This window comes from Ursus americanus, chromosome 20 (genome assembly GCF_024610735.1).
Source record: "Ursus americanus isolate L20-20 chromosome 20, mUrsAme1.1.p, whole genome shotgun sequence".
NCBI lineage: Eukaryota > Metazoa > Chordata > Mammalia > Carnivora > Ursidae > Ursus > Ursus americanus.
In genome coordinates this window covers 12178871-12193092 of record NC_142146.1, presented here as the reverse complement: position 1 = coordinate 12193092, position 14222 = coordinate 12178871, and the positions used below count along the sequence as shown (strand labels likewise).

The window sequence follows — 14222 nt, the reverse complement described above, 5'->3', positions numbered from 1 at the left end:
ATGACCTAGACTCATGATCATTCGTCACACAGGCCAACCCTGACTCAGTGCAGGAGGGGACTATACAAGGGTGTGAATACCAGGAGGCGGGGCTCCCTGGAGGTCGTCTTGGACTCCGTCATAATTCTCTTCTGTTTTCATGTTGTAATTTTTCTCTGGCTATGTAAGGCCTACTTCAATTTCCACCCATGTGGTGATGACTTTCAAAAGTCTGTGTCCAGCCCAGACTGGTACATGGAATGTATATTCATGTATACATTGTATATTCGACTGCCTACATTGACATCCCAACCAGAAATCTCAAAAGGTGCCTCAAATTCAGTTCATCTAAGATGGAACTAGTGATCATTCTTCGTTCCAAAATCAGATCCTCTTCCAGTGTTCTCTATATCTATGAATCCCTCTACTATCTACCATTCACTCCAGGCTAAACCGTGGCATTATCCTTGAAGCTACTTTGTCACCGTTTCACATCCAGATCATCACCAAGTCTTGTTGCTTCTGCTCCTATGTGTCTCTTCAGACTTCCCGGTTCTCTTTCTCCTCACCATCGCTCCAGTCCAAGCCCAAGCTTCAGCTCCATCCTTTCATGCCCAGATGGCTGCATTGGCTTCGCAGATAGTCCTATCAGAGCTTCCATGAGCCTTCTTAATTTTGATCTTAACTACAGCAGCCAGTGATTTTACAAAATGCAAATGTGATCAGTTTTCCACCATCCTAAACTTTCTACCATAGCCTACAAGATCCTACATGGTCTTAGTTCTTTCTAGTGGCTCTCACCCTATTCCTTACTCTCTAAACTCTGAGTTATTTGGGGGGGGTGGCAAAATATACATAACATAAAATTTACCATTTCAACCATTTTTATTTTTATTTATTTATTAAAGATTTTATTTTTATTCTTTTAAAGACTTTATTTATTTATTTGAGAGTGAGTGAGAGAGAGCACGAACAGGAGGGAGGGGCAGAGGGAGAGGCAGACTTCCCGCTGGGGCAGGGAGCCCTACCCTGGGCTTGATCCCAAGACGCCAGGATCATGACCTAAGCTGAAGGCAGATGCTTAACCAACTGAGCCACACAGGTGCCCCCATTTTAAACATTTTTAAATGTGCAGTTTTGTGACATTTAAAATTTTACATTGTTGTGCAGCCATCACCACTATTCATTTTTCAGAACTTTTTCATCTTCTGCAACTGAAATTATGTGCCGCTTAAACACTAGCTTCTCATGTACTACCCCATTTCTTTTCATCCCTCCAAGGAGACCTGCTGCCTTCCTGTTCTTTATACATACTCCACCCTCTGTCTGAATCACTCTCCTCTCCCTCTTTGCCTAGTTAGCTACTAGTCAGCTGGTGTCACATTCTCAAGGAAGCCTCCTCGGACCCCCAAGTTCAGACCAGAAGCTCCTGTAACTTCTCTGAAAAACCTTGTTCCTCTCTGAAGGGCACATAGTTTGTATTTGAGCACCTGTGAGTAATTGTTTAATTGTTTGATGGGTGCTCTCACTCTGCCCTCTCTTAACATAGTTTTTAGTGTCAGGAGTTCCTCGTTGTGTCCCCAGTGCCTGGCATAGTGTCCAGCACACAGCAGGTGCTCAAAATTTGGTGGACGAAAAATAAAGACGAATTCTGTTTCCCTGCATTGGGCCATCCATCTGTGATATCTCTGAGTGCTTCCATCCCCAGACTGGAGTGTGTCCCTCCGGGGTCGGACTTTAGCACCTCATCCAGGGTGGCAGGAGGCGTGCTCTTTGGTTTGTCTATCTCGGGCTTCCCGCCCAGGGGCGCAGACAGCGGAACCCACGGCTGGGGCGTGTCGCGCAGTTACGAGGAACCTCCCTGCCTCCGCACGTCAGTTGTGTTCTCAACCCGGGCAGGAATCGAGCTTAGACCGAGAAGTCTCCTGGCACCTCCGGACGTGGGAATCACAGGCTTGGACATCAAACCCACGCGGGTGAGAGCCAGGAGACGGGAATTAAATTGGGAGGCGCGAGCGCCCCTGCCACACCCCCCTCTACATTTGGGTCGCAGCCCTTTAAGAACCCGTTCATTCAGTACTCCTCCGGGACCGGGCGGGGAAATCGCTCCAGGATTGGTCGGTTCGGGTGCGGGTGTCGCTTAGCAGCAGCGAATGGGGAATTCAAGACTTGCGCATGCGTACCATCGCCTACCTGCGCCTGGGCCGCCAGTGACCTGGGCCGGGTCCGCCCGGTGGGCCGAGGTTGCCGAGGAGGCGGCGGGTGGTACGGCGGCGAGGCGGCGCGACGGGCGGGCGCTGACTCCCGGAGGCCGCCGTCGGGGCGAGGTGAGGGCTCGCGGGCGGAGGCGGGCGCCGCGGCCCGTTAGCCGAAAGCAGGCGGGGTCGGGTGTGGCGCAGGGCGGGCCTGGAGATGGAGGCGGCCCCGGGCCCGCCCCGCCCTCAGGCCCGGCTTAGCCCCACCCGGCTTCGTGGGGTTTCCCGGAGTCATCTGTCCCCCTTTCTTCCCCCGGCTGCTCTGCGGACTCGGGGACAACCGAGGCGCGCGCCTGCAGGAACCCTAATCTGACAGATGCGCGTCGAGCGCTGCTCCCAGTGGGAGGAGAAGGGGTGTGTCCAAATGAGAGAGGGGGCGATCGTTTCCTTGATTATCCACGAAGACCCTGTCAGAGTGCTGTTTAACTTTAATAGCAAACTTTCCTTAGCATGCCGAAATTATACGACTTGGGTTACCAAATACTGGGTGCATTGGACCAGCTTTTCCGAACATCAGGTTTGGAAGGTGATGTACATTTGTGTCCACTATACGCTTACATCTGAACTTCCAGAGCCAGAGGAATAAAGCACTTGGGGGAAAATTAGGTTTTTAGAAATCGGAGCCACAGAAGAATATTCCCAGTGGCGAAAAGTAATTGGTGAAATTTGTTACATGGTCAGAACAAAAAAAATAAGGCTCAGACTGTTGGATAAAGTAATCTTAATTAAAATTTACAAAGGAATTCATCCTGATAAAGGTAATTTTAGGAAAATTAAAATGTAAATAATTGAAAGTGGTTTGATTTGGTAAATAGAAATAAGTTGATATAATAGAGTTTGCTCTGGAAAATACATTTTAGACGATAGTTGTTATAGGTCCAAGTATTTGTGTTGACAACACAGAGGACATCTTGGAGTCGGAAAGTTTTATTCTTAGAAGGAGCCTCAAACCAGCTGCATCCAAAAGGTGATTGATGGTCAGAGAGGAAAACTGACTTATTCAAAGTAACACAATGAGTAAGGAGTAATTGTAACAAGTGGAACCCTAGCCCTCTGTTCCTTCTATTAACAGGTCTCTGATTAGTTAAGTAGTAAGGCTCTAGGAGAAATAGAGTAGCTGTAATCCCAAAGATTGGATTTAGAGAGGCAGAATAAAGTGAAAAGGTTACATAGGCTTGTGAATATTTTGAGTAAGGGAAGTTTGGATTTGAATCCTGGCTCTATCACTTATGCCTTTGGGGCTACGGTTTTCCCACGTGTCCCTTGTAGATTATGTCTACCTCATAGATAGTTATGAGCATTAAACAACATTGTAAGTTTATAAGTTCCTAGCACAGTGCCTCGCATTTAATATTAGCTGCTATCAAGTTCAGTCCTCTACTCTTCTTAGCTATCAAAGAGTTGACCTCAACCCCCTCTCCCACCAACACTATCCTCAAGCAACAGGGAACAAAGGATCCTGAGTGATCTACAAATTGGGTAACCAGTTCTCAAGTCTTGTGGCTGAAGATGAATTCAGTAAGGGTGACATAACTCAATATTGTTTTCTGTATTGTATATTCGAGGAGTAGGTAATATGCCTTATGGTGAAGACTTGTTTGTGTATTTGAGTGCCAAATGAAACTTGTTTTGCTTGTTTATGTTACTCTTTTGCAAGGCTTGGTCATGGCCTGGTCATTTAATGCTGTTTTTCTCTCACGTTTTCTTTCTCTCTCTCTTTTGGAGGGAGGAGGGGGAGGAGTATATGTGGTAGGGATTTGGCAGAGGTCTAAGTGTAAGGGGGGAGGAAAAAACCAGTGGGAACAAGGGTGGCCTCCAGCTAGGCACAAAGTCTTTGCTGGTAGAATAGGGATAATCTATGACATGAGCAGTTTATAAATAGATGCTGAGAAGAGGATTTAGGAAATGGGGGAGGCAGATTAAGATACAATTTTTATAAAGCCTAATAGTAACTTGGGTGCTGTATATTTGATGACTAAGTCAGTTTCTACTTAAAAAAAAATCTATTTATATAAATGTTTTTTTCTCTCCAAGTAGAAATTTATTGTGGAACGGTGCTCAAAATATAGATCAGAATCTGGCAAGATCTGCAGACCCGCATTTCTTGTCTCAGTGGGCAAAAATAAGGCAGCTCTTAGGTCATTCATTCATTGTCTTAGCAGTTTTTACTGAGGCCTTCTTCATGTGTGCCAGACATGGTGTCAGGTTATGGGGCCTACTGGCCTGTAGAAGGAGCTGGGAAGACCTGGAAGACAGACTAGGGTCTCTGTGGAAGAACTCTGAGGGTGCTTTTGTCCTTGTATAATTGATAATATATTTTTTTCTATAATTGTGGCATGATTTTCCAGATTTATACCACTACTTCTTGTTTTTTAAACCGAATACTAGTTATCTGCAAACAGCTTTTATTTTAATTAATTCTGAGATTAGAGCACCTTCCAGTTTGGAAATGTCATGTGGTTGCGGAGCTGCTAGCTATAAAACATGTTTTTCAACGTTCAAGCATAAATCATTGAAACTACAGTTAATTAGCAGAAAAGATTATCAGTCTACTTATAGAGATAGTCAAAAGTGACACTTAAACATAAAAAGCAGATAGGAGCATTATTTAAGTAAGTGGTATAAAGACCTTCAGTTAATACTTTTTTCTTCAAATTTTATTTAAAAATAATTACAGGAAGTTGCAAAGATAGTACAGAGAGGTCCCATATACCCTTTACCTAGTTTCCCCCGTTGGTTACATCTTACCTAATAAGGATAGTATAATATCAAATCCAGGAAATTAACATATTGATATAAAGTGTATATAGTTCTGTGCCATTTTACCATCTTCCTTTTGTTCTCCTTTCTAATCACACCCATTCCCCTCCTCCCCACCATCCCTAACCCTTGGCAGCCACGAATCATTTCTCCTTCTTTGTAACTTTGTCATTTTGAGAATGTTACATAAAAGGATTCCTATGGTACATGACCTTTTGAGATTGGAGTTTTTTTTTTCAACACAGTGCTTTTGAGATCCATCCAAGTTGTTTTGAGGTTCAGTAGTTCCTTTCTTTTTACTGCTGCATAGTATTCCATGATACGAAAGTACTGTTTTATTTAACCATTCACTATTTGTAGGATATTGGTTGTTTCCAGTTCTTAGCTGTTATAATTGTACATAGGTTTTTGTGTGGACATAAATTTTCATTTCTCTGAGATAAATGCCCAGGAGTGTGATTGATAGATCATATGTTAATTGCATGTTTATTTTTATATATTTTTATTTTTTAAAAGATTTTATTTATTTGTGAGGGGGGGGAGAGGGAGAGATAGTGAGAGAGCACGAGCAGGGAGGAGAGGGAGCAGCAGGCTCCCCGCTAAGCAAGGAGCCCAGTGCAAGGCTCAGTCCCAGGACACTGAGATCATGACCTGACTGAGCCACCCAGGCACCCACATGTTTAGTTTTTAAAAAAACACTGCCAAACTACTTCCCTGAGTGACTCTACCATTTTATAGCCTTACCAGCAAAATTGAGAGATCCAGTTCCTATGCATGCCTTGCCAGCATTTGATATTTTCACTTAAAAAAATTTTAGCTGTTCTCATAGGTATGTAGTGTTATCTCATTGTGATCTTAAGTCACTTTTCCCTTAGTTGCTAGTGATACTGAACATCTTTTCATGTGCTTATTTGCCATCCATGTATTTTTTTTGGTGAAATGTCTGTTCATGTACTTCGCCCATTTTCTAACTGGATTTTTTTTTTTTTTACTGTTGAGTTTTGAGAGTTCTTTATAAATTCTAGTTGTATCTATATATCAGATATGTGGTTTACAAAATATTTTCTCCCAGTCTCTGGATTGTCCTTTCATCCTTTTCACATGAGCTTTTGCAGATTGATTATTTTTAATTTTGATGAAATCCAGTTTACTGATTTTTCTTTTGTGGATTATGCTTTTGGTATCATGTCTAAGAACCCTTCCCCAAGTCCTGAAGATATCCTCTTGTATTTTCTTCCATTTTTATAGTTTTACTTTTTAGATTTACATTTGATACATTTTGAATTGATTTTTATGTAAGGTGTGAGGTTTAGGTCAAGACATTTCCCCCCCTATAGATATCCGTTGGTTCAGCACCAACTATTGAAAAAACTATCCTCCTTCCATTGAATTGCTTTTGCACCGTTGTCAAAAATCATTTGGCTGTACTTCTGTAGGTCTATTTCTGCGTTCTCTATTCTGTTCTATTGATCTTTGTGTCTGTTCCTCTGCCAATACCACACAGTCTTGACTAGTATAGCTATATAATAAGTGTTGAGATAGGATAGCATGGTTTCTTCCACTTTATTTTTTTCAAAATTGTTTTAGCTATTTTAGTTTCTTTTCCTTCCCACATAAATTCTAACATAGTCTTATCTTTGCTCATTTATTTAAGACTTCTTTGATTTCTTTCAGCAATGTTTTGTAGTTTTCAGCATAGAAGCCCTGTAGATGTTTTGTTACATTTATACCTAAGTATTTTATTTTAAAAATTATATCTTCATTGAGATTTTTTTGGTGTGATTTTAAATGGTATTTTGTTTTTAATTTTGGTTTCTATGTGTTCTGGTAGTTTATAGAAATACAGTTGACTTTTGTATGCTGATCTTATGTCTTGCAACCTTTTCGAATTCATTAGTTCTCGGAGGTGTTTTGGGAGGCTCCTCAGGATTTTTCCTGTAGATTGTTATGTCATCTGCAAATAGGAGTAGGTTTGTTTCTTCCTTTTGTATCTGTGTGCCTTTTATTTCTGTTTCTTGCCTTATTGCACTGGGTAGAACTTCCAGTAATGTGTTTAATAGTAGCTGTGAGTGCAGACATCATCATTCCTGAATTTAGAGGGAAAGCATTCAGCCTTTAACCATTAAATATGATGTTAGCTATAGGCTTTTTGTAGATGTTCTTCACGTAGTTGAGGAAGTTCACCTCTATTCCTATTTTGCTGAAGGTTTTATCATGAAGGGGTGTTGAATTTTGTCAGATGCCCTTTCTATATTAATTGATATTATTGTGTGATTTTTTTTAGCCTGTAAATATAATGGATTATAGTGATTGATTTTACTATGTTAAGCCAGCCTTGCATCCTCACTTCGTTATAGGTCTAATTCTTTTTATTATATTGCTGAATTCTGGCAATATAGCAATTGCAAAATTGCTAATATTTTGTTAAGGATTTTCACATGCAAGTTCATGAGGATTATTGGTCTATAGTTTTCTGGGTTTAACATCAGGGTAATATTAGCTTCATAAAAAGAATTTGGAATTGTTTCCTCTTCTTTTATTTTTTGGAAGAGATTGTGCAGAATTGGTGTTAATTGTTTTTTTACATTTTTTACATTTTTAGTAGAATCCTCCAGTGAAACCATCTGGGCTTGGAGATTTCAGAAGTTTTAAAATTACAAATAAAAATTTCTTACTAGGAAATTTGGTTATAAGATTATTTAAATTATCTATTTCATATTGGGTGAATTATGGTAGTTAGTGCTTATTGAGGAATTGACTGTTTCATCTACATTGTCAGATTTATGGGTATAGAGTTGTTTATAGTATTCCCTTATTATTTTTCTAATATTAGCCTTTGGTGCTATAAATTTCCCTCTTAGCACTACTTTAGTTGTGTCCCAAAATTTTTGATATGTTTTCCTTTTTATTCAGTGTATTTTTAAATTTCCTTCGAGACTTCCTTTTTGACTCATGGGTTATTTAAAAATGTGTTGTTTAATTTTTAAGTGTTTGGAGGTTTTTAGTACCTTTCTATTATTACTTTCTAGATTGATTACATTGTAGTCCCAGAACATATTCTCTATGCATTTTTAAAAAATCTGCTGAGGTTTGTTTTATGGCCCACATCTATCTTGTTATGTGTTCTGTGGGTGCTTGAAAGGAACTCTGTTGTTGGAGTGTTCTATAAATGTTGATTACATACTTCGGTTGATAGTGTTGTTGAGATCTTCCATATCTTTGCTGGTTTTCTATCGATTGTTGAGAGAGTAATGTTGAAGTTTTCAACTGTAATTGTGGATTTGTCTATTTCTTCTTTCTCTTTATCAATTTTGCTTTACCTATTTTACAGTTCTGTTGTTTGGTGCATGTATGTTTAGTTTTATGTCTCCTTGGTAGATTTATTCTTTTCTCATTATGTAATGTTCTCCATCTTTGGAATTTTCATTGCTTTGAAGTCTGCTTTATCTGATATTAATATAATTCATCCTTTTTTATTATTTGAGAGAGAGAGGGAGAGAACATGGGCAGGGGCAGAGGGAGAAGGAGAGAGAATCCTCAGGCAGACTCCCTGCTGCGCATGGAGCCCAATGCAGGCCTCTGGCCCAGAACACTGAGATTAAGACCTGAGCCTGACTCTTGATTCAGACACTTAACTGGCTGAGCCACCCAGGTGCCCCACTCTTTCTTTTGATTAATGTTTGTGTGGTATATTTTTTCCATTCACTTACTTTCAATCTGCCTATATTGTTATATTTGGAGTGAATTTCTTATAGATAGTAAATAATTGGGTCATGCCTTTTATCCAGTCTGTCCATCTCTGTCTTTAATTGCATATTTAGGCCATTTACATTTGATGTAATTACTGATTTATTAGGACTTAAATATGCTCTTTTATTTTTTGTTTTCTGTTTATTATTTTTTATTCTGTTTTTTTCCTGCATCCCTGTGAATAATTCAGACATCTTTTAGAATTCCATTTTTATTTATGTATAGTGTTTTTGCGTGTACCTCTTTGTATAGCTTTTTTAGTGGTTGCTCTAGTATATAGCTGTGTACATGTGTATACTTATATATGCATGCACATCTATGTTTGTGCATATTTATGACTTATCACAGTCTCCTGGAGTCAGCATTTTGCCATTTCAAGTGAAGCATAGAAATTTAACCTCCCTTTATATCTCTGTGACCTCCCCCATTTGCAATTGTCTTACATATTTCCTCTAAATACATTGAGAGCATCAGAAATGTTATAGTTATTGCTTCAATCATCAAACATAATACACAGAACTTATGAGGAGAAGGACAATCTCTTTTTTTTTTCTTTTACTTTATTTTATTATTTTTTTAATGATTTTTTATTATATTATGTTAGTCACCATACAGTATAACCCCGGTTTCCGATGTAAAGTTCGATGATTCATTAGTTGCGTGTAACACCCAGTGCACCATGCAATACGTGCCCTCCTTACTACCCATCACCAGTCTATCCCATTCCCCCACCCCCCTCCCCTCTGAGGCCCTCAGTTTGTTTCTCATAGTCCATAGTCTCTCATGTTTCATTCGCCCTTCTGATTACCCCCCCTTTCTTTATCCCTTTCTTCCCCTACCGATCTTCCTAGTTCTTATGTTCCATAGATGAGAGAAATCATATGATAGTTGTCTTTCTCTGCTTGACTAATTTCACTTAGCATTATCTCCTCCAGTGCCGTCCATGTTGCAGCAAATGTTGAGAACTCGTTCTTTCTGATAGCTCAGTAATATTCCATTGTATATATGGACCACAACTTCTTAATCCAGTCTTCTGTTGAAGGGCATCTCGGCTCCTTCCACGATGTAGCTCTTGTGGACAATGCTGCTATGAACATTGGGGTGCATATGGCCCTTCTCTTCACTACGTCTGTATCTTTGGGGTAAACACCCAGTAGTGCAATTGCTGGATCATAGGGTAGCTCAATTTTTAACTTTTTAAGGGACCTCCACACTGTTTTCCAGAGTGGCTGTACCAACTTGCGTTCCTACCAACAATGTAGGAGGGATCCCCTTTCTCCACATCCTCTCCAACAATTGTTGTTTCTTGCCTTGTCTATTTTTGCCATTCTAACTGGCGTAAGGTGGTATCTCAGTGTGGTTTTGATTTGAATTTCCCTGATGGCTAATGATTTTGAACATTTTTTCATGTGTCTGTTAGCCATTTGTATGTCTTCATTGGAAAAGTGTCTGTTCATATCTTCTGCCCATTTTTTTATTTGTTTATTTGTTTCTCATGAGTTTGAGAAGTTCTTTGTAGATCTTGGATACCAGTCTTTTATCTGTAGTGTCATTTGCAAATATATTCTCCAATTCCGTGGGCTGCCTCTTAGTTTTTTTGACTGTTTCCTTGGCTGTGCAGAAGCTTTTTATCTTGATGAAGTCCCACAAGTTCATTTTTTCTTTTGTTTCTCTTGCCTTTGGAGATGTGTCATGAAAAAGGTTGCTTTGGCCGATGTCGTAGAGGTTGCTGCCAATGTTCTCCTCTAGGGTTTTGATGGATTCCTGTCTCACATCGAGGTCTTTCATCCATTTGGAGTTTATCTTTGTGTATGGTGTGAGAGTGTGGTCAAGTTTCATTCTTTTGCATGTAGCTGTCCAATTTTCCCAGCACCATTTATTGAAGAGACTGTCTTTTTTCCACCGGATGTTTTTTCCTGCTTTATCAAAGATTAGTTGCCCAAAGAGCCGAGGGTCCTTTTCTGGGTTCTCTATTCTGTTCCATTGGTCTATGTGTCTGTTTTTGTGCCAGTACCATGCTGTCTTTGTGATCACAGCTTTGTAGTACAGCTCGAAATCCGGCATTGTGATGCCCCCAGCTTTGTTTTTCCTTTTCAACAGTTCCTTGGAGATTCGGGGCCTTTTCTGGTTCCGTACAAATTTAAGGACTATTTGTTCCAGTTCTTTGAAAAATGTCCTCGGTATTTTGATCGGGATAGCATTGAAAGTGTAGATTGCTCTGGGTAGCATGGACATTTTAACTATGTTAATTCTTCCGATCCATAAGCATGGAATATTTTTCGATCTTTTTATGTCTTCCTCAATGTCTTTCAAGAGTGATTTATAGTTTCTAGAATATAGGTCCTTTACGTCTCTGGTTAAGTTAATTCCAAGGTAACGTATGGTTTTTGGTGCTATTGTAAATGGGATGGATTCCCTAATTTCTCTTTCTTCAGTCTCATTATTCGTGTATAGAAATGCAACTGATTTCTGAGCATTGATTTTGTATCCCGCCACATTACTGAATTGCTCTATAACTTCTAATAGTTTGGGAGTGGATTCTTTTGGGTTTTCCATATAGAGTATCATGTCATCTGCGAAGAGAGACATTTTGACTTCTTCTTTGCCGATTTGGATACATTTTATCCCTTTTTGTCCTCTGATTGCTGTTGCCAGGACTTCTAGTACTATGTTGAATAATAGTGGCGAGAGTGGGCATCCTTGTTGTGTTCCTGATCTTAAGGGAAAGGCTTCCAGTTTTTCCCCATTGAGAATGATATTTGCTGTAGGCTTTTCATAGATGGCCTTTATGAGATTGAGAAATGTACCGTCTATTCCTACACTCTGAAGGGTTTTAATCAGGAAAGGATGCTGTATTTTGTCAAATGCTTTTTCTGCATCAATTGAGAGGATCATATGGTTCCTGAGACTTTTCTTGTTGATATGATGTATCACGCTGATCGATTTGCGAATGTTGAACCACGTTTGCATCCCAGGTATGAATCCCACTTGGTCATGATGGATAATCCTTTTAATGTACTGTTGGATTCTTTTAGCCAGAATCTTGTTGAGGATTTTGTCGTCCATATTCATTAGGGAAATCGGTCTGTCATTCTCCATTTTGATGGGGTCTTTGCCTGGTTTGGGGATCAATGTAATATTGGCCTCATAGAATGAGTTTGGTAGCTTTGAGAAGGACAATCTCTTGTATTTTCCCATGTTTTTATTCTTTCTGTAGTGTTTTCTTTTTCCCAAGATTCCTTCTTTTATTATTTCCTTTCTGTCGAGAGAACTTCCTTTAGCCATTCTCTTAGAGCAGGTGTGCTGGCAACAAATTCTTTTAGTGTTTTTCATCTAAATATGTTTTTAATTTTCCTTTTAATTCTCAAAGAATATTTTTGTTGAAAATACAGAATTCTGGGTTGGCAGTTCTTTCAGCACTTGAGAAATATGCTTGCTTTGGGCCTCCATGGTTTCTATGAGAAATTTGCTGTCATTTGAATTATTCACCACCCCCCCCCCCGTATTATTTCTTGCTGCTTTCAAGATTTTTTCTGTCTCTAGTTTTATTAAGTTTGACTGTTGTATTTGTTGGCATGGATTTCTTTGGGTTTATCCTTTCTGGGGTTTATTCTGCTTTTTGAATCTGTTGGCTTATGTCTTTTGTCAAATTTGGGAAGTTTTCAGACATTTCTTTGAATACTTTTTCAGTCCTGCCCTCTTTCTCCTTGCTCCAGTGATATGTATGTTAGATAATTTGTTATGTCCCACGGTCCCTGAGGCTCTGTATAATATTTTTCATCTAATTTTTCTCAGATTGTTCAAATTAAGTAATTTTTATGTTCTGTCTTCATGTTTCCTGATTTCATTCATTCTTCTGTCCCCTCTATTTTGCTGTTGAGCTCATCTATTGAATTTTTTACTTCAGTTATTGTATTTTTTAAATTCTAAAACTTCCATTTGGTTCTTTGTATCTTCTATTTCTTTGCTGTGACTTTTAATTTTTCATTTGTTTCAAGTGTGTTTATAATTGCTTATTGAAGCATTTCTATGATAGTTACTTTAAAGTCTACCATCTTGGTGTTAGCATCAGTTGATGGTCTCTTCTTATTCAAGGTGAGATTTTCTTGGTTCTTAGTATGGCCAGTGAATTTTGATTGAAACCTGGACATTTTGGGCATTATGTTGCGAGACACTGGATCTTACTTAGATCTGTTTTAGTTCGCCTTTGTGTTAGCAGGGGAGGTGGGAGTACAATCTCGTTAGTGCCAAGTGGGAGGAAAAATTCAGGTTTCCCCACGGGGCCTCTTTCTGGCTCCCTGAAGGGAAGAGAGTGCTCTTTGTTGCTGGACAGAAGCAGGAATTCTGTCTCCTTAATGATACAGCGGGAGAGGTTGGCTCTTTGCTGCCTGTAGCTCCCTACCCGGTCTTCTCTGACACCCCCGCTGCATGGAGAGTTGGGGGGGATACCTCACTACTGTCAAGCAAGAGTAGAAGTCTGGGCTCTTAATTCAGCCTTTGTTGTGGATATATGATGGCTACAGGTTTTTCTGTGGTGTTTGACTGCAGTGGAATGTTTTTGTCTAAAACTTTTCTGTTTTGCTAGGCTGCACATACCTTTGCTGCTTCTTTGGCTAGAGAGAGAAGGCTTTTTTTCATTGCTGGGGCTTTTTTTTTTCTTCTTTTTGGTCTACATTCATTGCCATTTTGGGGTTGCCAGCTTCTCCAGCACCAAGACCGGGATATATGAGGCAAAGAGAAAACTGAGCAAGCTGACATTCTGACATTCCTCAGTTCCCAAATTCCCTAGCCAGTCTCCCTTCTTCGCTCCACCTTTCAGATGTTTATTTATGTTTATCTTATATGTAATCTCCATGGTTTTTAGTACTATTGGGGGAGTAGGAAAAAGTACTTAAACTACACCTTTTCAGAAGCAGAAGACCCAGTTCATTCTTTTTTGAGCAGCGGTCAGGTCTCTTATTCAAGTAGAGACCATCTCATCATAGCTCATAACCTGAATTTGCAAACACCAGACCCCGTCTGTATGCAAAGCTCATACCAGGGCCTGCAAAGACACAAAGATGAGCCTCTCCCTGTTTGTATTGACATTTTTTTCATCTTCTGCAATACAAAGTACATTTCACAGAGGAAAAAGTGCTATTGTCTCTGTTCTTAGACACTTGTACAGCAGTGTGTAAAATCCCGCCACTCCTCGGGCAGCTGCCATCCTGTACACTCACTCATATATGTGCATAAACACAGGTAACACTTAATATCACAGTGTCCCCTTCATTTAAGCATCATAAAAATTTTAAAATATCTTAAATGGATGTGTTTTTCACTAGTTTGCAATACTAGTAACTTGATAGAACTGACAAACGGTTTTATTTATCTTGAATGCTCTTGTTTGAGGAGAAGCAGGTTTCATCACCGAAGGGATCAGGTGGGTGAAGTAGAGAGCCTGGAGGGGATGTGTGGCTCCTTTAGAGAGTAGTAGAA

At 39.7% G+C, this 14222-nt stretch overlaps 1 protein-coding gene across 4 annotated transcripts in view; it reads left to right on the top strand.

Annotated features, from left to right (window-relative positions):
• The window catches only part of SEC22C (SEC22 homolog C, vesicle trafficking protein), a 50596-nt gene that overhangs the window by 17389 nt on the left and 18985 nt on the right, over window positions 1-14222 (top strand). For 2 of the 4 annotated variants that reach the window (XM_045798144.2, XM_087870128.1), the window contains exon 1: window positions 2163-2306. The exons of 1 other annotated variant lie outside the window; for it this stretch is intronic. The gene's annotated coding sequence lies outside the window, so the exon portion shown is untranslated. Of the gene's footprint in view, window positions 1-1844; window positions 1956-2162; window positions 2307-14222 lie in introns of those variants that run through there. One more of the 4 variants, XM_087870129.1, reaches the window with a different exon arrangement.